General features: G+C 37.6%; 2 long non-coding RNA genes across 5 annotated transcripts; one reads left to right on the top strand and one right to left on the bottom strand.

Annotated features, from left to right (window-relative positions):
• Nucleotides 1–1,801: 1,801 nt before the first annotated feature.
• LOC139127760 (uncharacterized) lies at nucleotides 1,802–24,549 on the top strand. 4 transcript variants are annotated; one of them, XR_011551109.1, is made up of 7 exons: nucleotides 1,802–1,961; nucleotides 5,134–5,216; nucleotides 6,681–6,755; nucleotides 18,334–18,442; nucleotides 22,813–22,885; nucleotides 23,343–23,396; nucleotides 24,145–24,549. It is a non-coding gene; the product is annotated as an uncharacterized lncRNA (long non-coding RNA). The 4 variants fall into 4 exon arrangements; XR_011551108.1 differs by having other exon boundaries at nucleotides 18,262–18,442; XR_011551110.1 differs by having other exon boundaries at nucleotides 1,806–1,961; nucleotides 5,137–5,216; nucleotides 18,262–18,442.
• Nucleotides 7,736–12,491, bottom strand: LOC139127761 (uncharacterized). Its single transcript, XR_011551112.1, has 3 exons — nucleotides 12,104–12,491; nucleotides 11,348–11,434; nucleotides 7,736–9,456 (listed from the first exon to the last, which is right to left on the bottom strand). It is a non-coding gene; the product is annotated as an uncharacterized lncRNA (long non-coding RNA).
• Nucleotides 24,550–25,257: the final 708 nt, after the last annotated feature.

Below are 25,257 nucleotides of genomic sequence, written 5' to 3'. Positions count from 1 at the left end.
ATAACGCCGGGAACACAAAGACCTGTACGCAATGTGGTGAAGGCCGTATAACGCCGGGAACACACAAACCTGTACGAAGGGCTACATGCTCTGTTGCTGCTCTAGAGATATTAACGCCAGTATCTGACTAGTTGGCCCTGCTAGAGAAATAAATTTGGCTGAGCTTTGGTTGGTTATCTTTCTGCCGTCTCGAAACATCGGTTAAACAAGCAGCATTTCGGTGAAATTCCAAAGTCATTTTTTTCCATAACTCAATACAAACCTTTGTAAAATTAGACCCCCCCTTTAATCATTGATTGTAAAATTTGACCCACTAAATATGATTTTTGAAAAATTCAACCCCCTCCCTGATTTCAACCGACCCCCTCCATGTACAAAAGGAATGCTCCCTTAGTGTACATAGACTGAGACAACACCAACCCTAACAAGGTTGCGCGCAGGGGGACTTTAGTTTGTTAGATTTTCATGTGTCAAGTCCACTCATTTTTTATGTATGTATAAAGTTAGTTTTTTTTTATGAAGAAATCTATATATTCCGAGATTCTGTTTGTGGGGTTTCAACAATCTCTGATTATTGGTCTGCCGGCAAACGTTTCATCACAGACAGTATTTTTCTTTGTCTGTTGTTGAATATTTTGGTGGCGGTTTATGAATTGTACACCATGTGGATTTTGTTTTGTTGGGGTCTAGAAATCCATTATTTCATAGTCAATGTTTTTATTTTCATACATTGAGTTAGTTGATGTATCCTACTCACTTTATCCTCAATTTGTTGAGTGTCACTGGTCTGCGCGAATTCAATTTTGTGTACCTGGTATGGAATTATCGAGTGTTGAATGATTGACCTTGGCATATTAGTTTTGTAATCTCTTGCGTTGACGGTGGCGATACCTCGTCTCCCGTCAAATTGTCATTGTGATTTGTCCATTCCAGATAAATGTGCCCGAAATGCAAATACCGCCATAGCAACACTGGCTAGTTTTTTGTGGCATGAAACACGTTATACCATGTAAAAGAATTAGTGGGTGCGATTCCTACAACGGACGAAATAGCTTGCCCCTGTTTCTTGCAAAGCTGTTAACTTTTTGAATTTCCTATGCCGCTCTCCTGTAGTAGTCGTATACAAGTATTTTCCTCGTGTGGATGAAAATTAGGCATATGACATTACTGGTGCCAATTTGAAAACAGATCCTCAACTAACACTTTCTCATGGAATTTGACAAATAAAGGCTGAATTGAATGCGTCTTTGAGGTCTCAAGATTGTTAAGTTTTCTAATTTGTAGTCTGCAGGAAAGAACATCATTGTTTGCATTCTAACGTGTATGTATGTACGGAAAAAATTGCTGTGGAGGTCTTCTGAATGTGAAAACCAAACCAAACAAAATAAAACAACAAACACAAACTGCTGGGCTAGTACAGTTTGGAGAAAAAAGTAGCTGCCGCGGTAAAAGTAAAAAACCCAAACAACCCCCCAAACATTTTAATGACTTTTTTTCTTCATTCCTACTCCAACGATATCCTACAAGCTTATAACCCCTGTCGTGCGATCATCGTATCGGGGGGGGGGGGGGGGTGAGCGCCCCAAGAGGCTGTTGCGCGACAGTTTAGCATGTACACGTAGCTCGTAGCTTGCCTCTGTCGCCCAAGACCTGAAGAAAAGAGGGACGTGCAACTCCGGGCGTGCAACCGCGGTTGACATAGGTAATCGTTTCTTCTCTGTAAAACACGGTCCCTCATAGTGGCGAACGGCAACGTCATGAGTTCGCTGATCACTGAGGCGGGGACCAGCCAACGTCATGAGTCAACTGGGCAAGTGTCACGTGACCGGACCCTTTAAGTCACGATCAAAGCGCTGGTCAAGCAGAGCCGCCATTTTTTCATTGTCGATGTGGCGTCGCTGTGATTTTGTTCTGTTGCATTCCGCTCTTGGCAATATACAGAAGACTGGCTCATCAATAAGGTATGTATTGTTTATCCGTTCAAGTGTGTGTTCATCCTTTCTATGCAATTGATGCGTAGTTTATGTGGGGCAATCGAGTATTTTATGACCGCTCAGAGGTAACGCTTCTGGAAACAGCTATTGTTTACGTTTCGCGAACGTACGACGTTACTGTAATTTTCTGAACTCTCTCGTAGTTTTGTGTTCCGTATTTAAAAAGTAGACTCTTTTTAGTCGGGACATTATCCAGGGGTAGGACTAAATTGTCATTATTTGTGGAAGTCGGACGCAAATTTGGATCAATTGAACAAATGTACGCATCTCGTGATCGACGACCACATAGGCATTGTTAGGGACACGTCGACGAGAGGCCCTCCTAGTATTCCCTACAAGTACAAAGAGGCTGACACAAGTTTTCTGAGATTGAATGCTCGAAATCGAAGGCTTTAAGGGGGACCCAGGTAGTGATAAATTGTACAAATTCATCTTAAGTATGCAACCGTTGTGCACATTTATGTCTGTGAACAAGGTAATGACATGAAAATCTTGAAGTTTATGAACATAATGTCAATGATAAACACTTCTGTCCTTTGTCACATAATTTATTCATTGTTCACTGTCCTGTATAGTCAAATCCCCATTCACCTCACTCGCGTGCGTGAGGTGAAAGAGATGTCACTCCGCGGTCAAGAATAAAGATATTTTCCTACTTGTTTTGTGCTCTAAAAAGGCTCAGCTAGCAGCGCAAATTAGGGGCCACGGTTTTTCCAAAGCAGGAAGTAAAGTTCGCAATAGTGCCGTACTTGAACAACTTGCTTTTTCACCGTCCCGTGAGCACCTGTCTCTGATCAGAAACAATGGCTTGTATCCATGATAATGGAAACACAAAGGTCAGCGTGGGGACAATCCTCCATTTTGTTTCACTGGACTTATCAACCCATACAATATTCTCACAGAAATAATTTGGAAACTATCAATGCACCTTTCACCGGACTCATTATTGTACAGTTAGTTATCTTTGAGCCATTTTAACAATATTTGATCCGATTTACATTACAATATTCTACGGGAAAGAATTTGGAAACTTTCGAGTGGCTGCCAAATTGTGATTATGCTAATTATCCAAGTATTTTTTTCAGAATTGGACTTTGTACCAACACTTTCAACAGGTGCCATCAAGATTTTGGCAAAAAATTTCAGTTTTCAAAATCGTCCGGTCACCCTACCATTGTTTTAATATGCCTTGCAAATGTTGCCGGTGTTTCATTCCAACGTGTTGAACTTAAAACGTAATTTTCCGAACCCTGTCATGATTTAAATTGCATTTGAAATGTCTAGTATTGTTTTGGGATATCGAGCCTACATTTGGAACTGAGATAACGCATCTCATGATCGGTTTCTAGCTGCAAAATTGTAGCCCTATGGTGAAGCAGTCGGTGAGTTTTGGTTTTTTCGACCTCGCTCACCAGTAGAGCGACAATGCTGAAGGCCCTGTAGCGTTCAAAATAAGCGCGTCGCACATGACGCGGCATTTTGATGTGAAATCCCACATATTTACGGCATTTGGTCGTACCAATTTGTCACTATTGAAGACTAAACACTTTACACTAACCTTGTCGTTTATGGGGTTTTGTATTTGTTCAAACACATTGATGGTGTTCCAAAAATATTTCAGGGGCCGCCATTACCAGCTTCTGCAAGTTCTGGTGATGGCGGCTCACAGAAACACGCTTAATGAATTTACATTGAATGGCCTTTCCCGATTTTAATGCACTCAATGTAGTTTAGAGTGTTAAATATGAATGTCCACTGACGCATTTAACATTTCAATCTAAGAACATGCCTATATAGCTCTACAAACTGCTGTCAACATTTCTATAACAGCACTTTGCCAATATAAGATGCCACGAAGCAAACATATAGTTGGTGACGCAATAAAATTTTCATTTCATATGTCAAGATCTAGGGCTTGCACACAGAAATTGCAACAATACCTCAAAATGACACAGAGAATCTTGAAATAAATGTTTGTTAAAGTGCACAGTGGACTTCAGGATAATAATGTGAGTGACAAAAAAACGTTTGTTGAGCATTTGCAAGCAGAACTTCACATTGTCTTCAGTGCGTACATCTCTGACAAATATTTGGCTATGATAATTAGGGGACTTTAAAATTCTTGTTCATGTAGAGGTGGATTGCAAATTTTTTAACAGTTAAGAGGGGGATCAGAAAAAAAAATCAGTCATGATTCTTCCAGCTGCCCCACCCCTTTCACTGTTATTTGTGAACGCATCCTAACTATCATGCTTGTTGTGGTACAAAATGCATTCTATCCTTTTTGTAGGATTTATTTGTACCTACACAAATTTCACAGAATTTTCATGTTTGCATACATATATTTAGACCTGTTTACATGTACCTGTACAGTGAAAGTCAAGGGGTTGGTTTTCTATGTGCATTCATCACGTTCCAGAATGTCACTGCAAGTAGTAGAGCATATTATCAAAAAATTACCCTTTTGAGTGAAATTGATTAGGGCCAGGGTGCTTTGTCAAAACATGATAGGGTCCAGTTTACTTAGGTGCAGAGTCCAGTTGACAAAGAGACAAGTTGACCAGTGTACCTAGTGATCGACTGCCATGATTAGCGTGTTGAGCAAATGTTACTGATGATTTCCTCGGTGTTGATTTTCATTGTAATTTTCTGATTTCCCCAGATATTTATATTCATCTATAATGTTCAATTTTTTCTTTTCTTTTGTTACTACATCATCAAAGTATTTGATGTGGATTCCAGTTTATTTGGAGGATGAACAGTTATAGTTGGTAAATGGTATGAAATTGACAGTTCTCGAGATGATGGCACTGTTTACATTGCGCCAATGTCTGACATGCTAGGAATACAGCAATTCTCCTTATCATGTAATGTTTTTTTATTTTGAATGCAAGTTTATGTTTTCTCAGTAGGGCAGTAACCAACGTACAAATCGTCATATTTTCTATTAGCACAAAGCATCGAGGTTTTTGTAGGTGCACCCCAAATAATCAGATTACCGTCATGAAACATGCAGCCATACTGTTAGAAGCTAATATTAATATCAGCTAAGAAGCTAATATTAATCAGCTAAGGTACCATGTTCCTAAATTTTTGATATCATATGCTGTAATATTGTGGTATTTCTCAATTTAATTAGCAGGATGATGTTTGAAGAAATAAAGAAAATCATGAGATCTTGCAGAGAAGCCTAGGGGATGTAAGGCAGAAGAAAAAGACCATGTAAGTGTGGCAAGGTTTACTTTTTTTTCAGAAATTTGTGACTATCAGAGCGATATTTTACATGGTGCTTGCAAATAAAGGTGTGCTGAAACTCAAGATTCTCAATTGACATAAAGCTGAACATAAAATTTGTTTAGTATTTTTTGTACGAAGATATCAATGTGGTAGGGTATGTAAGTGTGAAAAGATAATGGTGAGTGGGATTTGTTCACAGCTTGGACGCTATTGATCGCACCAAGATATTATGATTATTACCCGCAACCCTATCAAGTGCGCTGGCAAAATGTTCTAACTTGTCAACTTTTATACAAAAATTCATACCATATGAGCAAGAGTGATTTAAGGCCAATGAGTTGCCAAAATTTGTCGAATCTCAAGGTACCTCCAATTTCCTCAGATATTCATTGCAATCTGCGAATTGAATGATATAGTCATTAACTATGCCTCAAGTTCTCTACAACATTTGCTTGTAGCAAAATAGGCATGAAATTGAAAGGGTTTTTGTTTTAATTTCCGACCATTTTCAAAAACATGGCATGTACTGTAAAAAACAGAATTTTTTCTCAAAGTGGAGTGAATCCCTTTCCTGTCCTTTCAGTGGGTTGTAGCATATTGGAACTTTGTAAAGATTAAAATGTGTACATGCACCATTTATGCTGTTTATGATGCAGTTGTATGGAAGTGGCCATATTTGGGTGCAGCACCCGTATTTTATGTGCGTACAGGCACCTTCCCATGCAGTCATATTCAGTGGATAATTATACTATAGTAAACATCTCTGAGTAAGAACATTTCTATGAACTAATTCTAAATATAAAATCACGAAAAATAATGCCAAAAGTTGCAGCTCATGTGCCTTTAACACATACATGTCACTTGCAGCTTTTTTGATTACAATATCACAAGGTATTTATCCTTTCAATTTGTATGAATACAGACTGATTTCACACATCCCACCCTTGACCTTTTACTGGTGGCTTTTAATTCCACTGACCCAGTCAATGAGAATATTCAATTGTTGATGTCATTCAAACGGTCAAGCAATTGCAGAGGAAATGACAGGTGTAGTGCAATCCCGGAGATTGCAGATTTCAACCTTAATTGGTGATCTTTAAACTAGCCTGGCATTGACCCACGCTACAATATGTGTTCAAGCATGGCAAGTTATTCAGATCCATTTTCTTGGAATATCAAACAGCAACAGGCTGACATGATAATTTTTTATGCAGAAAATTAAATAATAGTTGTGATTAAATGATGAAAGAATCAGAGTTCTGATAAAATGAATGAATGAAAGCTATGAAATATACAAAGATGTGTTGCCTTCGATTCTGGTAATTAACAAAATTATGCTACAGTGCTATACCATACCATAAAACATATTAAATAATGTTGTGACACATGTGAATAGTCTATCACAAATTTTGGTGTTTGATTTTTGACAAAAATGTATTCCTTTTTCAGACTCTAACTGTGGGGCTCTCAATACCCTTCAAGAATTCTTTAGGTGTAGTGTATACAACATGGAAAAAACTGACAGTAAGTAAATCTAGGAACAAGTGAAAACACATAGCTTTTGACATTTGTATCGGCTGTGGCATCTTCGTAAGGTAATGGGTTGCCATCCGATGTGAGTTTGAATCTGATGGAAAATTTACTGTTTTTCAAAGTTGCACCTACAGGCCAAGTTTAGAATTAACAGCCCGAAAAGTATTTTCCAATTCCGAAAAGTAGCTTTTCTTCTTCTTTTCCTTGATAAATATTTATATTTTTCAAAACAGTATTCTTTTTAATTTTTTTATAGTTAATTCCTTAGATTCGTGCACCATTTCTATCAGCTTCCGTCAGAATTCACAATTTATGGGGAAATAATTGGGGTATAAGTTCAGAAATGTTAATTTCATATATTTCCAAAAAAATGAAGCAAATTAAAAAAAATATATAAAAATTTGGCTTGTGCTTGGAAAAAGTTTGAAAAAATACCAACATTCTAACTGGGACTAAAATAACTGCAACTGTACTGATGAAGGGGGTGTGAGGTGTTAGTTGTAGGACATGTCTTGCAACTGAGGTGGGTGTGTCAGTTGCAGGACATGTCTTGCAACTGATACACCCACCGCAGTATCAAGACATGTCTTGCAACTGAGGTGGGTGTGTCAGTTGCAAGACATGTCTTGCAACTGAGGTGGGTGTGTCAGTTGCAGGACATGTCTTGCAACTGAGGTGGGTGTGTCAGTTGCAGGACATGTCTTGCAACTGAGGTGGGTGTGTCAGTTGCAGGACATGTCTTGCAACTGAGGTGGGTGTGTCAGTTGCAGGACATGTCTTGCAACTGAGGTGGGTGTGTCAGTTGCAGGACATGTCTTGCAACTGAGGTGGGTATGTCAGTTGCAGGCCACGTCTTGCAACTGAGGTGAGTGTGTCAGTTGCAGGCTATGTCTTGTACCTGAGGTGGGTGTGTCAGTTGCAAACGATGTCTTGTAACTGAGGTTTTAATCACAAAACCAGCTGAAGATATATAAGTTTAAACAGGACTTTTATTCACTGTTGAAATGATTGTATTGTTAACAAGATAACTAATTACAACCAAACTTTGTCATGTCAAATCACATCTTGAAACATAAAAAGAACACCTACTTAGGGCCTTTCAAGGAAATCAGTTTGAAAAAAATATAAGGAAATAATAAAGTTTCCATAAGTTATAATGTCATCTGAAAAATTACATCACATAAGGGTACCAAACTGAGTTCCATTATATTTCATACGGCACTCTTAAACTGTGTAAAAAGATCAAGTTTTGATGTAAAGGACTGTAAAAACATATTTCACAAATACTGAGTCACATTTCATTACAATACAAGAACATCATCAATACTTCAACTCATAACCTTTTGTTAATGCTGTTTATTCAAGTATTTACATTCCTCTGCATGTCCACTGCAATGAAATCATCAGTCTAGAATAAACCTGAACTCATGTGTCCTTGCCATTAGACACATACTGACACATATGCATTCATGCCTACATTTAGGTTTCTTAAGCCTTCACAAAGAAGCTTGAATCTAACTCTGAAATTTGATGGTGAAGAAATCAAAATGTGATTTTAAACTGCCTCCTAATAAAGCCATGTGAGATAAGAAGCTATATCCATCAACATAGTTGAAAATAACCTAAATTAAAATTTCACTCAAGATTAATAATTGAACAGCTTTAACAGTTCAATCACTGATTACTTTTAAGTGAATGTATGTAAAATTAAAGACATATTTTCTCCTTAACAATTAAAGAAAAATACCGCAATAATACGGTGTCGCTCAAATTTGATCAGAATTGGTATATACCAGTATGGGTTACCAATGATCAACAATAAATGTTGTTTCTATCTATTCAGTGGAGGAAAATTCTACGTTGATGTTATGACAATGATTTCTGCACAGTACAACCAGAAAAACAACAAGAAATATTTAAACCAGAAAAACAAGAATGACAAAAGTAATTAAGGTCTGAAACTTTAGGTACTGGAGGTCAACTCTAGCAACATGCACAGCAGAAACAAGCCCTCTTAGTTTGAGTATAGATGGTTCTCCCCTTCTACTGTCTATGGTTTCAGCAGGTCTGTTAATATGTAAAAGTTCATAAACAATGACAGGCAATGACTCAAGATCAGTGGAGTTGGCCTTTTTCTTACTGGCATGCTATCACTCCTGCACATTTGCAGGATTTCACTTTTTCTTACCTCATTTGTACATTTTTGACACTGATGTGTTCATTTGAACAATCCACATCTCAACCCTGCATCTACCTGTACACCAAATACTGAGATGGACCACCCAGATGAGTCCTTGAAACTTTCAGGAACCATCAAGATGTGACCCTAAATCTCTCAAGGACTATCCTAATGTGACCTTGAAACTGTTTGATCTATAAAGCTCATTTCCACATTTAACACTGACATACAGAAAGAAAGAAGAAAATTATTCAAAACAGCTTAAACACTGTTATACCAATTCAGTGGACAGATGAATGAACAGTAAAATTATGGACAGCAGAATTCATCTAATTAGTAAAATCACCCTTCGCTATACACCTCAGATAACAGGTTAACAAGATGGTCTTCATTCATCAGATTCAATGTCCATCACTGCACCTACAATGTCGCAGACAATGTGTAGCCTCTCAAGATTCCTGTTCATGTAGATACAGTGTCTTCCAACATTTACTGCTGCTAAAATTCCAGTTCCTGTCAAGTTAAAATGAGGATTTGCGTTACTGTCCAAATTCCAGGTATTATTTTACACAAGTTCAGATGATTGTCACTTGTTTAATGATGTAAAAATATTTTGAGCTATAAAAAATAACACAAAACAAATCTGTTGCCTTGGCTGAAGAAACCTGATGCCATGAATATTACTTAAGCCTTTGCACACTCTAAAGCACCACAAAACCACTGAAATTTAAAGAGGTTAACAGTGGCCAACCTAAAACCTCTGACCTGAGGTTTTTCTACACAGTGTAGGCAAAATTGGATGGAAGTTGTCAATGGTCGACCATTTTTAGACATCTTTCAATAAATCAAACAACATCAACAACTGCTCGTTTGCAACAATATTGGTGAAAAAAGATCAAAAAATAGTGACAATGTCCCTTAAATATAGGCCTACAGGCACTCAGGGTGAATATGTTACATCAATTTGATTAGTTTCTTTTCCTTTTCTTTTTTAAGACAATCAATCTGCAAGGCAGTTTATGTATTGACAAATATGTTATCTTTACAACCACACAGCAAAATGTTCTTTAATTTTTATGAACAATATTTGACAAAGACTGAATACATAACATGCAACCAATGTTCACATTTTGCCCATACACCAGATACATGGAGAGACTTCAACATACAATGATTAACTCAGAAATCTTACAGGGAAAAGTAAATATTGTTTTCTTCCAGTACAAATGGTGCATCCACATTTGGAGCAACTTACAAACTTAACCAATTACACAAGGATGATGACACAAGAGATATAAAGTTAAGAAATTTAACTGTGGTGAACTTGACTATTCCTTTCAAATCCTTTCCTAACTTGACATCTGATATACACTGCATGGTTAATTGAGTGCAAAAAGACATCAGGGATGGACCATTTGATAAGGGGGTGGGGATGGGATGTCTGGAAAATTGATGAGGTACATTATCTTTTTTATCCGATCCATTGTACATAATTTTTTCCCACCTTTTCTTTTTGTCAAACATTTTCTGGCTGATTTTCTTTATTGACATTGTTTGGAATTTTTTTCAAAATCTGCCAGGACCCCCTCCCAGGTGATAAAATGGTCCGCCTCTGTGTATTGACCATCTTTGCATGAGATATACTGTACAATGACCAGATGGTAGGAAGTGTGTCAATTTTTTACAACCTTGGTACTCTTAAACATTGAAAACATTTTGGAATATATATAGTATAATTTGTTGGAAACCAAACCTGATAATTTTTTTATCGCATTTCAACACCAATTTCACTGTACCATGTCAAATATCAAATATCAAATGCTTACTTAATCACAGCCATCCACATTGGAAACATATCAGTGAAAAACAGTGCAGTCTCAAAACATTGAGCAGCTTTCATTTGAAACTCAGCCTTCATTTAGGCATGTTCAACATTATTATGAAAAATGGTTACACAATTTCAGCTGGCTCCACTACAATGTAAATAAGAACTCAATGACTTGCAAAGTATGCATGAAGCATAATAATAAACAGAATACGATGACCTGAGCCAACATGAATTTCAGAACGAGTACACTTGCTCGCCATGTCGACTGTGTAGGACAATAAAACTGCAGTAGTCGCAGAAACTTTGAGTGTGAGTTTGAACTTCCAAACAACAACACGGGTATGGCATGTAATAAAGTGTATAATTGTCTGCGAATGACCCCCTTTTTTTCAACAGTGACCGCTTTTTGAGCTTCCATTGGCCCTCAGACTCAACTGATGCAAAAGTTTGGCAGAACACTGCCCCCCCCCCCCCCCCATCCCCTTCAGAAGTGTTTGTGAACATACATGTAGCCTTATTCCTGGCAAGAAAGAGGACTTTGGGCAAATTTTATCTTTGTCAAAAGATCACACTTACGTTTTAAGGATTACTGAAGGGCTGGTGTACTGGTGACCCTCTCTTACAGGTAATAAGTCTCTGATGCATCATCTCTGAGTAGAAATCCTGGAAAAGAAAATTTTACAGGAGTCATATATTGGAAGAGTGATCTAAATCACAGTCCCTCTCTGAACACTCAAATGATATAGTTTACACCTTATTACATCACAGAAAGTGGAGTTGGATTGTTGTCTATAAAATTAATAATTACAGTATACAAGTATATGTATGGTATGAGAATGGCAAAGTTCTGCTCAAATTTATGGAATATTTATGGAATGTGATACTCAGCACCCAGAATGAAAAGATGGGCTTCTTTTGTGAATTTTGCCTAGGGAAGGTTTTTGCTAAATCATGATAATAACTGGGCAGTTTGTCTCTCCTGGGATCATTTAAGCTTAAACCTGACAGTTTGTATGGCAAAAATAAATACAGTAAATAAAGAGTTGATAATGTAATGATTACTTCTCTATCTCAAACTCTACTGTTCCTGTCACACAAGTAATAACTTACAAATCATCATTACAGCTCAGAAAAGCAATCAAGTGATCTTACTACAATGTAATAAAAGTATGGATCACATTTCAAAGTTCTGTTTGGTCACAAAAATGGTTTGCTAATGGTCAATATATTGACATACCCCCCCCCATATTGTATACAGGCTGTGGCCTTCTTTCCACAATCAGAGGGGCTTGGATTTGTAAACAATGGTTTGTAAACAAATATAACATTTACCTTGATTCACGGTTCGATCGTCAGTTGTGCATTCACAAGCATTACTTGGTAAAGCTGACAGACAGAGGAATCACTGAAAAGATTTAGTCAAACTTCCTGCACATACAGCGTATTCATGACGGTCGAGGTTTAGATTATGTAATGGCGTCCCCATCGCATCGCTCCGATGTGTGACTGGTCGGCCGGCGCCGAAACCCGTATTTATCACGCGACGAGATCTACAAGGCATGTTCTCCCTGGCATGAATGTTATGAACTGGGCAGCGGTTGAACCTTCAGTCGATTTAGACGAGAAGTCTGGACAATTCATCGTTGAGGTACATGTAAGCTGCTAGCTGTGGTCCAGTTACTGACGCGCCGCTTAGTATTAATAGTAACGAATTCGCAAACAACCGTTTCATGATGGCATATTCCATTTTAATCTACAGGGACACCTAGGGCGAATCGCGCGATTGTGTAAGGTACATGTTGCTCTATTATGCCGTAAAGTTTTCCTACCGTTTAAAATACTGTGTTAGTATATTACAGTCTTCATGATTAACTTGGAGATTTAGTCAATGATCTTATTTTTCGTTAAGCGAGACACCGAATCGTACACCAACTAATATGGTCCTTGCTAAATTAACATAGTAAAGGTCACGGGTCACATTGTTGTGAGACTCTGTATCGTTTCAAGTCGAGTGTATAAACGGCGCGACGTTTGAATGAGTTTTATCCACTGAACTAATTCTTCTTCGGGAAAGGTTACCGATTCTGAATGTAGGACGTCCATTACTCCGATGATTTAGTGACAGGACTACATGGAATGCAACTTAATACTGGATATCGCCGATGAATTCGATGTCTGTTTACCACGGTCCTTTGTGGAATGGCAGCAATGATGTCGGCAACTGTGATCGCAGCGTGAACATGCATGATTCATGAAGAGGTGAAAGCGCTGCCAAACGGACCCTTTGCTTTGGAGATTACGTTTTATTGGATGGTACGTACAAAGCTATATTTTCAGTGTTATCCGAGGTTAGGACATGTTAATTGAAATGATTTGTCATTACAGTCACCAACGATAAGGGACTCATCCTTATTTTCAGGAGGGGTGGCATGCAAATATTCACACTTCTACAAGTGGGGTCGAGGCTAAATACCTCACATGTTAAGATACATGTGGTTGACACCTGGTAGTAAACAAAATACTTATGCTTACATTTTCAAAGCAAACTTTCAACCATTTTCTTTCAAAATCAAGGTCAGAAATTAAGGTCACCAATCCAGATACACTGTACATGTACATTGTATCATCATCATGTTGTAAAGTTCATCTTGACACAACATACACATGTACCTAAATGCATTGCTTGGGAAATTTCAGGTGTAGTCCTTTGCCTCAAATTTGTTTTTGTCTTCTAAATTACCAATTGCTCAGAAACAATGCTGCAAAAATGTTTTATCATCGTAAAAAAATTTGCTCATAGAGGTCAATGGATGTTAAACGGAAGGTGTGGTGCAGGTATGTTTAATCACAAATATTTCTGAGCAAATGAATCACATACCTTACATATCAAATAAATATTTAAGACTATGTCTCAACCCCTTATACATTGTAATCTGAGATTTAAAATTATTTGATAATTGGGCTCATGCAGGCAGTAGTCAAACCTGTATCACAAGTAACCATGCTGACAACTAGTATAACCCACAAATGGACAATGGAAGTCTCCCCATTACTGAAAGAGTTGTAGGGTATTTCTGACATTGCAACACATGATGAAAAATTAAACTTCCAAGAGTCAGTATTTCCCAAAAAATAATTCCTAGGACCTCTACTTTTCCCTTGTCTAACTTTCTGTCATTTCTTTCCTTTCTTTTACAGGAAGTGGCCTGGTGTTTGGATTGAGAAATGGTCTCAATGTTGTTGGCATCGACGATTGGGAGAGATGTGTGAACTTTTGCAAAGTATGGTGTGAAGTGATATCAGGTACTGTCCCTTGTGAAGATACAGACTCAGATGAACAGTAATTCAACAGAAATCCTTGGCAAGCTTCATTACAAGGACAGATTTGGGTGTGTTGTACTATGTACTGTTACAGTGCTTATGATAAATAATTTGATGCTGAGATTCCAGTTTACATAAGTCAGTTACTAGATTACATGTAAGTTTGGTTTTTAGTTCCTAGATTCACCCTGTTAGTGTACAACTTTGTCAGCAACACAGAGCTTATCACATCAAAATTTTCAGCAAGAAGCATACATGTATTTGTCTGCTACTTCTTGTTCAATTGCTGTAAAATTTGAAATTCCAAGGGGTGACCCGTATCAGTTTGATAAAGATAGATTTAATAACAGAAGGTGTGAGAAACAGTTTTGATATCTTAAAGGTAATTGTGAAGACAGAACTTTTGAGTGAAGTTACATTCTTGACTCTGGATTCCAAGTCTTCGAAAATGATTTGAAGAACGAAAATGTTTTGAAGAAACTATGAACAAAGTACTGAGTAATGGGATTTTGTGTGGTATAGTTTGAATAATTGAGCTAAATGTGTGAGAAAAGGTCAAAGAATTACATGTAATAGTTTTGTTTAATCTTTAAAAATTTGTTTGAACCATACGCAGTGCTACTGTACATCTTTGTGCTGATTTTACTATTTTTTTTCATAAATTTCTTGCAATGACCTCAGTTTTGGGTAATTTATATGCTCTCAAAAACTTTGATCGCCTTAATTTGGATAGCAGAAATCTTCAGAAGGTAGTGGGAAAGGCTAGAGCGTCAGTTGGTGTCCAAGTTTATGGGTGAATAAGGGATTCAGCTCTGGAACTACACAAAGAAACCAACTGATGAAGTCACCTTTATGTTTCAATTTGAATGTAACACAAACCTTGACAGTGTTTGTGGTATTGACTAGCTTTAAACAATTTTCTCTTGTACAGCTTGTGGTGTACATGGTGTAGGTATATCTCTTTTTCTGTGAATCATGGTGTATTTTCAGCTAACAGTTTTTAGACAGAGAAAAGGGAAGACTGGCCATGCTTAGATAGGAGTGTGAATCAAGTAATATTCCTGCTTTTAAAGTGTAGACTATTTTGAGCAAGCATTGCAAGATGATCACCTAATGTTAGACAGTAGTTTACTACCCACTGTTAGTATTGTTATACAACCTCTTTGAATTTTACCACAACGTCAACAACTCAGTACACCAGCTGAAGTAAAATTAGGATAAATTTTTGAAACCAATTGCAGTATTGTGATAACATTTAGATCAACAATATTGTTCTTAGTTGCTTGGGAAAGACTGTAATAACCCCAACTCCCTGCCAAAATGTTTGTATAGGAAAAAGCAAATCTGTGAAAGTTTAGGAAGTCATTGCTTGCATATACATGTAACATGGAGGACAGCTGTAAATGTAATCTTTTTCAATTCATAATGTTGCTGAGATTTCAAAAGAGCTGAGTTTTGAGAAAATATAGCTTAATGACCTCTAGAGACATGCCTGAAAATAGCCTAAATTAAGAAATTTCAACATTTTGGCCTTTTTTATGTTTTTTTTTAGATTGGAGTTTTCTTGCAAACCAAACAACACACACTACTGATCTTTTTCCAATGCATTTTAAAGGGTTATTTAAATAAATGCACAGCAGTTTTTCTCCTGTTGAGTGTGGTTGGTATGCAACCAGTTGTTACTTTTTGATAACTGTTACACAATATCAATATTTTACAGATGGATATTATCATAATGGGGTCATCCAAACTACAAATATGCCATAAACAGTCTTGATTATACTCATACTTTGGTAATTTTAATTTAAAATCAAGGAAAGAATCTGAGATAAAAATTTAAATTTGAAAAAAAGCTGAGTATTTTTCAAAGGTATCAAATTTCAGTGATTATACACCTATGCATTTGTCTAATGACAGTTAATATGTACCAAAGCTACACTGAGAGTTTGAAGTCTGTATTATGGTAACTTGCTTAAAAAATGTATGTTTTTTATTTAAAATAGCCTTTCTTGCTACCTGAAATAGATTAACAGATAATATTGATGTTGGTATGTAGACTACTGATAAGGTTGACAATAATGTTCTCTGCTATCATTATTGTTTTATATTGTTTATATATGTATGTACATAGCTTTTTTCATGATGACCATTGCAATGTAGCCTGTCTGGGAGTTTTCTGGAAATGCTCTGTCAACCTTTTTTTATTTGAAATTTCTCATTGAAAAGTACAAATGTTATTCATTGACACGTTGCATGAGTGCAATAGTTCTTGCACAGTCAATACTTGTAATACAGTTAAGATTTATAATGTATTTTCATAATAAGTATTAAACACAAGGTATTAAACATGACTTTTTTTTTTCAAAGAAAAAACTCTATGTTCCTAATTCATGTAATTTTTCCCATGGTAAACATCATTGAGTTTTCATTCACCTCGCTTGAACCAACACTTGCTGTACCAAATCTTGCACCTCAGTTGCAAGACATGTCCTGCAACTGACACACCCACCTCAGTTGCAAGACATGTCCTGCAACTGACACACCCACCTCAGTTGCAAGACATGTCCTGCAACTGACACACCCACCTCAGTTGCAAGACATGTCCTGCAACTGACACACCCACCTCAGTTACAAGACATGTCCTGCAACTGACACACCCACATCAGTTGTAAGACATGTCCTGCAACTGACACACCCATCTCAGTTGTAAGACATGTCCTGCAACTGACACACCCATCTCAGTTGCAAGACATGTCCTGCAACTGACACACCCACCTCAGTTGCAAGACATGTCCTGCAACTGACACACCCACCTCAGTTGCAAGACATGTCCTGCAACTGACACACCCATCTCAGTTGCAAGACATGACCTGCAACTGACACACCCATCTCAGTTGTAAGACATGTCCTGCAACTGACACACCCACCTCAGTTGCAAGACATGTCCTGCAACTGACACACCCACCTCAGTTGCAAGACATGTCCTGCAACTGACACACCCACCTCAGTTGCAAGACATGTCCTGCAACTGACACACCCACCTCAGTTGTAAGACATGTCCTGCAACTGACACACCCACCTCAGTTGCAAGACATGTCCTGCAACTGACATATCCACCTCAGTTGCAAGACATGTCCTGCAACTGACACACCCACCTCAGTTGCAAGACATGTCCTGCAACTGACATACCCACCTCAGTTGTAAGACATGTCCTGCAACTGACACACCCACCTCAGTTGCAAGACATGTCCTGCAACTGACATCCATCTCAGTTGCAAGACATGTCCTGCAACTACTTCATCAAAATTCCAAAATGTTTAACAATTTATTAATTTCTAAAGCAATTTGTCAATTTCTTTCTAGACTTGGGATTGAACTGGTTGAATGCAATTATTTCTTTAAATATTACTGCATTACATGGCAAAAAGACATAGAAGGGAAAATACTTTGAAAAAATGAAGGTTTGACAATGCAACTTTGGCAGTTTCATTTTTTCAGCTGTAAATTCTTGATCATTTATCGCATTCTGAAATATTCCGTAGAATTATAACCTGGATTAGAGAGACAGAAAAATAATCTGAATTTCAAAGTGAAAGGTACTGCTGTGTAAATGAGTAAGATAAAATCTCGATTATTTCCATGGTACAAATTTACTACATTTTGCAACCAGAAAATGATGTAAATCATTTTTCTTGTGGTACAAATAGAAGGAAGTGATTTGCAAATGCCTCATGCTGTTATTTTCTCAGAAATTTATGAATTTAAAGAGAAATTAGTACCCTTTTATAATTTTTCTGTAAAAATATCATGAAATCTGACTTTTTCGGAAATTTGAAAATGTTTTTCGTCGTGTTAATTGTGCAAATGTACATTAATCTTCGTAATGGTGCCAGTGAGCATAGATATAATTGTTGGTGCTTCACTTTCATTGTAGAGAATCAGTTTGGAACGTGGTAAATGTTTTATTATTTGAAGCATCTTTTCCTCTTGAATGTGTTATCCAGTGTCACATGCACTTGCGATATGTTGCTTGCATCAGAGCAGAACAAAAATGACTTTATTCATCATCAATTTGTATGCTTCCCTAAAAATATGGTACTTTATATTTTGACATGATGTGCAAGACATTTCATACTGAAAATCTTTATTCATACCCATTTTCCACACAGCCAAAGAACAACAGAGGAGTGTGCAAGACATTTCATTCTGAAAATCTTTATTCATACCCATTTACCACACAGCCAAAGAACAACAGAGGAGTCACAGAGAAAACCCCATAGCCGAATGACTACACAGGAGTCACAGAGTACACCACATAAGAGTGGTAGCAGAGGAGCTACAAAGACAATGGTAAGACATGGCTTAAATTGTGATAAGGGAATTGAAGATATTTGTTTGATGTAAGTGTTCATCTGATTGTCAAGATTCGGTGTCAAAGTAAATAGGTATCCAAGTCACATCAGCAATTCTTTTGTTGAATTTTCAAAATTACGTAGAACTTGTTCTGGAAGCATATGCACTTCACAGCCTGCACCTTCTAAGAGCATTCACATTTGTTTATTCTAATTGAATATCAGAAAGCCAAAATGTTTCAAAAGGTCATGACTACAATGACGTAGTCAATCTATTTCCTGCACATACGTTGTAGCTCACACACACTATATTTGTTTTGAAATGAAAATATACAGTGCGTTTCACCTAGGTACCGCAACTAAGCGTATGAGATGAAGTAAATGATTAGCTCGGGTATCATGACACATTTCAAAGCTACAATCTCATTGATTATTTACAGCAAAACCTTCATGGAGCAGCCCCTCTGTCCAGACTGAGATATATACTTTATATACTATGTAACTGTTTTTACAATTGCTGCTGAGAGTTCAAGAGCTAAAGCTTTTCTCAACAGAAACGTCTGCACTCGAAATAAACCTTTCTTGCATTGACAACTGACATTTAAGATTCATGTCAGATCTCGAAGTCAACATCATGTTCGGGCCCTGCATATTTCATTTCTTGCAAGGTCAAAGTTTCAGCTCTTCAACTCTTAGCTGCAATTGTAAAAACAGTTGCATTGTCAGACCTTATGTTTTGAGGCGAGCGATTGCTCCGCTAGCCTACAAATCTCATGCAAATCAAATTCTGCAAGAGCAATTAGCCACTCGCGCCACTGGGCTGGGACCCAATTTTTGAGACCAAAGGCACACGTACCCAAAATGTAACATACTCTACTCTCCTCCGATCATACGCAGGGAGCACAGTGTAGCTAATAAAATTATGCTTTCAATGTTCAGTTCACTTCATTTCAGTATGAATTACGTTCTTGGCAAGCAGATTCTAGCAATGGAATGGATTGATTTAAGTGCAACAATGTAATACAGTATTACTACTGCACCACTACAGTTTAAACTTTACATGTACACAAATTTACAAAGTACAGCCGTTCATTCTCACATATTCAAACAAATTCCATTTTCTTGGCTGCTAGATTCTTTTGTAGTGTTCAAAACACAAATGGTTATCCTGCCGCAGCAAGATTTCATCGGAAAAATATGTGTGACGAACAAGGATCAAATTGCTAATGCTATTGAGATGGAGATCGAGCGTGGAGAAAATGTCTACGACATGATTAATGGCACTACACATCACAACTCGTGGAAACAAATGCATAATCTCTGATTAAACAGTTTAGTCTGAGCGACTGCTAGGTCTCCTGGTCCTGTGAAACCTTAATTAAATTCACTCTAAAAAGTTGGACAGATACCTGATAGTTCTGAAAAAAAGATTGCGAAACAATCATGAGTTTGTGCTACCGTAAAACTTTGAAAGACGTGAATTTTTGCAACATTGTGGCGTACAGCACAGGAGTGATCACTTCGATATATCACGGTAACAATCAGCCAAGTTAACTTTGATTGAAAACCAAGGATGTTTCTGCGGGCCGCAAACAAATGAAACAAACTTGACTGTGGACTGCTGGTAGCACGATTCAATGTAAAATCTAGTTTTGTACTTGGCATAGCTCAAACCATGGAGGTAAAAAATACCTCCATTTTCAAAACCAAACATGTTTGATGACAGCACTGTTGTCTTGGTAGGTTTTTGTCTTAATGCCAATATATCTAATGTGCATACCGTATAGTTTTTTTGAAAGGCTTGTATGAAAAAAATCATGAAAATTTACATGTCCTTTTAAAAGTATAACTTCATCTATTTGTTCATGAATACTACAGAGGCCACATTTCTGCATATTTATTGTTCGAAAAATGTTGAAAGTGAGCCAATATGTTATGAACATTTGGATGGGAGAACACTGCGTATCCTGTTCCATCTATCAAAATACATAACCTGTACATTTTCTCCCTTCTCTATTACATAACAATAAGGACAGCTAGTGCATATTGTTTTCGTAATACATTTAATTAATGCCCTCTCCATACTGTTTTCAGGGGACCTGTTCAGTCGCTCTCCTAATTTCAGCAGTGCCATATTCAAATCACTAGAGATGACACAATTTTTTTTTCACTGGCCCCACTATTTTCAGGGGAGCTGCTAAATCACCCACCTACCACTCGCCTGGATAGTTTCAGGAGAGTGAATTTCAGCTCTCCTGCCATTTTCAAAACAATAAACCCTGCATTGTAGATCAAGTGTATCTCTCAGTCTGGACAGAGGGGCTGCTCCATGGTGTAATTTATTAAAGGTCTGGTGAAATGGTCCCGGTCGTGTGACAGAATATCTTCCAGGAGGTCAATACTATTACACTCGCAACAAAATTGCAACCTAAAAGTACGCGCAAGTGTTAATTTTTTTGATATTTCTATGCGCGGCTTTCATGGGGTCATTTTGCGACACTCAGGTCACGCCCTCAGCGGGAGTCAAGGTTGGCCGTCTGTGACGTCACAGGTGTGTTCATTTACATCGAATAGCGGTCCAACGCCGCCTTATCTCTGCCCGGTATCCGCTAACAAAACAGGCTTCGCGCTGCCCATTCGCCACGTTCGCCAATGCGAATCGAAATCCGAAGTGGCGAAAAAAAATCGATCCTAATTCGCCACAAGTGCGAAACTGATTTTTGTTTAAAAAATATGGTAAATAAAGAAAAAACGTGGGTTTTTTAGTCTTTTGTTTAATCTGCGCTTCTCTCTCGGCGATTCGCAAAAACTGTGTCTACTTCCGTATTATTGCGTTCTTTCCGTCGCGTCGTACGTATTTGCAATCGAGCCAAGTCTCGCGAGAGATTTGACGTCATCTAGTCTAGTGCACAGCATGCATAAATGGCTCTCGCGAGAATTGAAACTTACACACACTCAATCGAGCCCTTGTGATAAATTTGACGTCATTTTGTCCAGTGTACAGCGGGCATAGGAATGCTCGCTCGCGAGAATTGAAACTTTTGATATACATAGCAGACATACGCATTTTAATCGAGGCAACAAGGTTCGGTGTTATAGTTGATTTACACTGATTGCGGTCTAGATGTTCTGTGTTGTGCATTTTAATCACGGTCTTAAACATTCCATGTTGTGGTCGAGTTGCATCGCGTTCCTCGTGGTCCGGTATTCCCCGTTGTTCTTCAATTTAGCCTCAGTAATTGCCGTCCCAACGACGCGTTCCGTGTTGCTGTCGATTTGTATAATGGAGGACTCTACCTCCATGATTTGTATCATGATCTCTACGTTCCGTGTTGTTGTTCGTTTTTAATGGTAGTCTCAACGTTCAGTGTTGCTGTTCATGCAGCTGATTTGCATCGTGGTTCCAACCTTCCGTGTCGTAGTTGTAGTGCATTTTAATCACGGTCCCATTACGTTTTTTACTGTCGATTTGCATTGCGGTCACGACGTTCCGTGTTGTAGACTAGTGCATTTTAATGGCAGTCACAACGTTCAGTGTTGGTGTTCATGCAGTTGACTTGCATTGCGGTCCCAACCTTCTGTGTAGCGAGTAGCGAGGCAGGCTCAGCCGAGGGACCGTGGCCGATCGTACGAACCAGCCGAGACAAGCACATTATGGTTCAAACACTCCACACTTGACGGGAACTTGAAAAAGTTTACAGTTGAGCCGTTCATGTTCTTGCCGCTGTCACAGCCACCAAAAGAACAACGTCTTCCCAAAGTGAAGGAGGACACTGTCCTGATCATGTAAGCGGAAACCCTAGAAGTTACCCCCCGTGGGGAGCTTATGGAGGTGTGAAATACTTCACTTCCCGTTATGAGATACGACGTCGGGCAAACTTCGGAAAGCCGAAAAAAGTCGACTGGAGAGGCTCGGGGGACACGCCCACATTGCATTTTTCTTTTGCCATATTTCATAATCACGCGCGCTAAACGAAAAAAGGAATGAATGCAACTGTTTTATAGACCATCAACTGTATTTTTGTGATTTTGCAACATGGGCATTTCACCAGACCTTTAAGGAGTCGGTGACTTTGAAATGTGTTGTGATACCCAAGGTAATCATTTGTGTTGTAGGTGAAATGTGTCTGTCTCATACACTGAGTTGCAGTACCTAGATGAAACGCACTTTGATAGTAGATGGTTCCAGGCATTTATGAAATTTTTGAAGTTAAAACTCAAGACTTCATGATATTATTTAGGCATTGTTTTGTATTCTGCTGATGTTAAGTTGTTAAATCAAGAAATTATCCATGCACACAATGAGCTGTATGTCCACGACACTGGTTTTTATAAGTAACATTAATATAATCGTTCTTCATTTCACAGATTTGAGCCAAAGAAGCTTCACAACTCAAGTTAATATTGAAAGAGGGACCTAAGCAAGAGGGACCTAAGCAAGGTAATTGTCTTTATAGTAAATGCATACAGTTATTTCAAGGAATTTGGTTGTGAAAGGCCCGGCCTGTTATTCCGTCCCTCTGCAGATTAACATTATACCATATTGTAATACAACTGTATCATTCATTTTGAAGTTTTCTGGTCATTGTTGCTGTTCCTCAGCGTTATCATGATGATTTGACATTCAGATTTTGTTGTTTTGCTGTTAACACTGCCATACTATGCAGTATGAGACAGTGAGGGACTTCAAAAATTTCAAATAGGCTTTTTTATACTGATTTGGCTATTTTTGAAATAAGAATCCTACACTACAGAATGTAAAATGGTTTCGCAAACTACAGAATGTAAAATGGTTTCGCAAATTATTTTCTAATGGAGATCCAAAAACATGTTGAGTTTACAGTCAGAATATTCCTCTATTTTAATTATTAATTCTGTAAATTCCACTTTTTAAACAGGAACCTGCTTAGAAAAACGACTCTACAGATGCTTAAAGAAGAAAGAAATTCCCGGTTAGTTGCTTTAAACAACTCATTACTCCTTGTAGACTTCAGTTTTTATTTCATAACCAAAATTTTGTATCATGTGAAAAAGAATACTGTATTTGCTTTCTCTGTGTTGGCATTATTTATGGAAAATGAAGAAAAGAAAAACAATGCCCATGGTATAAAGAATATAAAAGGTACCATAAATGAGTACTAAAATGAGTTGGTGTTAGTTCATTTTGTGGTTTCTGATTTTATTGCGGTGGTTGTAGCAAAATCAACAAATATGAATATGACAAACAGTTGCATATAATTATGCTGACCTACTACATACTTTATCTTCTATAACTGAAGCTTTGCAGACTAAGCTGATGCATCTCACAGGTTTGAAATAACAATTTGATCTCTACCTCAGGACTTCATTATTAACATGTGTGTTATTTTGTGATGACTGCAGCTTGCCATAGACATTCCGTAAATTTTTATGTACTTAATCCTTTGAGTGGCGAAGTTTATTTTTGTCCCCTTAATAACAGAAACCCCAGTCAATTTTTGTCAGATGTTTGCCAAAATTTTGAGGAAAAAGCTGTAGCAAATGAAATGTGATTTCCATTTTGGTCCAAAATTATCAAAATGTTGCAGAAAAATGTCGTAAAATGGGTAAAATTTTGCACTAAATTATGGCGGGAGAAAATTACAGCGCTCAAAGGGTTAATAAGAAAATTCAGTTTAACAGTACCAATAATGCACTGTTCCTATTTTGCTTCCTTTTTAGGTTAAAGCACTGATGAACTTAAAAGGGGGGAGACTGGATTGTCATGTTGTATGATGAACTCTGTTGGCCACATCTTGAAGATCTCAGGGAAAACAGTACATTTCTTGCAAGGAGCTGCAATTCATCCAACGAGACTCAGTAGAAGTGATACACAAAACCATCGCTCGTGGGGGTTCATAAATGATCTATGGGGAACAGCTAACCGAATTCAGTAGAAATAATAAACAAAAAATAAAGGAACAACATATCACCTGTGGTGGTTGATGTAAAATCAATGAAGAGACGATGTTAAAGATAGCAGCTTCATCATAGGAATGAGCAGAGAAGTTATGAACTGTAAACATTGAAAAGTGCTACATGGAAGAAAGGAATGAAGTTTAAATAAATAAATTTTATGAAATTTAAGCATCATGTGTTTTTTGTGTATTGGTTTGTATGCCTCTGGAAATTCCTCCATTGTTAAAGCAGTCCTTGGAAATTGCAGTTAATTCCTTTGAATTTAATCGTATGAACACATAGATTGGTTACCTAAAATAATTTGTTTGAACCAACACGTTGTCATGCAAATACTAATACAAAATGGAATTCTGACCACAAATACTCTTGGAAAGCTGCAGAAAAAAGTACAGGAAAGTCATCAAATTTAGAGAGACTTTGACTGTATAAAGTGTATGGTGATTTGTCTCATTGTGAGCTCTTCAATGTCACCAGGAAAACTTAAAGTTCTCAATGATGTAAACTATTCGAGAGTAAGTAAACTATTCAAGAGTAAGCAAGACTTTTTGAATTTAATGAGTTTTACTGCTTTTTATAAAAGTGAGGCCAAAGTTTTCAGAAATTCTTTGTCTTGTGTCCTCACTTCAGCAGGTTCTTGGCAATATTCTTGAAAGAAAACCCACAGTGGATTTTATTGGCCTTGACCTCCAAGCTTTTCTAGGTACACATCTTTGTAAATGTACTGAAAACACACTCATGCTTGCAATTTTACATTCTTGTGGAAATCATGAAAGTGAAAGGGACGTTTATGCCACAGGTCATGAATTGATTTGGGTAACTTTTTTCCAGCTGCATCATGTGCAAGTAGGTAATTTTTTGTTGAACAAAACGTATGGC

This window comes from Ptychodera flava, unplaced genomic scaffold (assembly GCF_041260155.1).
Source record: "Ptychodera flava strain L36383 unplaced genomic scaffold, AS_Pfla_20210202 Scaffold_36__1_contigs__length_1797346_pilon, whole genome shotgun sequence".
NCBI lineage: Eukaryota > Metazoa > Hemichordata > Enteropneusta > Ptychoderidae > Ptychodera > Ptychodera flava.
This window is presented reverse-complemented; position numbering and strand designations above follow the sequence as displayed.